Source organism: Nestor notabilis, unplaced genomic scaffold, assembly GCF_000696875.1.
Source record: "Nestor notabilis isolate BGI_N333 unplaced genomic scaffold, ASM69687v1 scaffold21888, whole genome shotgun sequence".
NCBI lineage: Eukaryota > Metazoa > Chordata > Aves > Psittaciformes > Psittacidae > Nestor > Nestor notabilis.
Window position 1 is genome coordinate 1 of NW_009939917.1, and position 1,341 is coordinate 1,341.

General features: G+C 53.9%; 1 protein-coding gene across 1 annotated transcript in view; it reads left to right on the forward strand.

Moving 5' to 3' along the window:
- Window positions 1-205: 205 nt before the first annotated feature.
- The window catches only part of CBX2 (chromobox homolog 2), a 2,938-nt gene continuing 1,802 nt past the window's right edge, over window positions 206-1,341 (forward strand). Inside the window, exons 1-2 of the mRNA XM_010020110.1 lie at window positions 206-264; window positions 1,316-1,341. The exon at window positions 1,316-1,341 is cut by the window's right edge and continues 35 nt beyond it. The gene's annotated coding sequence lies outside the window, so the exon portion shown is untranslated. The remainder of the gene's footprint in view (window positions 265-1,315) is intronic.

A 1,341-nucleotide genomic window follows, 5' to 3' on the forward strand; every position in this document is an offset into this window, starting at 1 on the left:
CCCTCCCCGACCTACCTCCCCCGGCCCCTTCTCCCGCGGGGGTACCGGTTCCCGGTGCGAGGATGCTCCGGTCCTCGCGGCGCCGGGCGCACGGAGGGTCCGTCTGTCCTTGGGTGAACTCCCCGGTGCTGGGCCGGTAACGGGACGGGAGGGACCCCCGGTCCCTACTCTTGCCCAGCACCAGGTCGTGTGTTACAGGCACAACAGCTGGGAGCCCGAAGAGAACATCCTGGATCCAAGACTCCTCCTGGCTTTCCAAAAGAAGTGAGCGAACTCTAAATATTAAAACGATAAAGTCAATTAACTTCTAATTGGCTGCGCGTGCGGTGGAAGTTGTGGAAACAACAGCCCGGAGCTCGGCCCGTGCCTTTTGTGGCACGGCCTTTTTGTTCACCCCCTGAAAGCACAGCCCAGGTCCACTCAGCACCGCTCGGGCTGGGCAGACAGCATGGATCCATGGCCCTGGAGCTGGGTTTGCACTGGCTGTGCAACAGGGACATGGTGGTACCACAGAGACCTTTGGCTCCCGGTCCAACGACCAGGACCTCAGCAAGGATCGTGGGATTAGGAGCCTTGGACAGCACAAAGTGCGTTCATGGAGGGCACTTGCGAGAGGGAGAGAGGTAACAGTGGGAGAAAATGGTGTCCTCTGCCCAGAGCCACAATCGTTCTGCAGCTATTGCACACCACGGATCAGGCATGGAGGCAGGAAGGCAGGCAGATGGCTATGGTAACCACCATGCTGCCAAAGATTTTGGCTCTATATTGATAAAAAAAATCATGACAGTTTATTATAGGATTTAATTATAACTCGTTTCTGGGTCCGTTTTTCAAGAATAGAATCTGGGTGATAGTGCAGACAGCACGGTGCTTAACTAGCTGTACGTATTGCAGCTTAACACTGGACTTAACCAGAGCTACAAAGTGGTGTAGTGCTCTGAAAACACTCTTGCATCACATTACATCCATGGTCCCTCCCCATGGCCTGTGCCAGCCCCACAGAGTGCACGATCCAGGTGTCATGTTGGGAGGTTTAACTGCCCAAGGGCCTGGGTTTCCAAGTTCTTGGGGCTCTGACTGTGCTTGAGCATGGTGTGCCCATAAGAGCATGGGTTCAAGTGAGTGATGTGCTGTGAGCCTGTAGAATCGTGTGTTGGGATGAGTTAAGGACAACTACCTGGGTGCTGGAATGGGACCTGAACCTTCAGCATCCCCAGCAAGGGAGGGTTTCATGACAGAAAAAAGGGAGGAACCAGGCTGGTTTGGGATGGGGTTATCTTCCAGCAAACATTGTCCTCAATCACTATTTTTTCAGGGAACATGAAAAAGAAGTGCAGAATC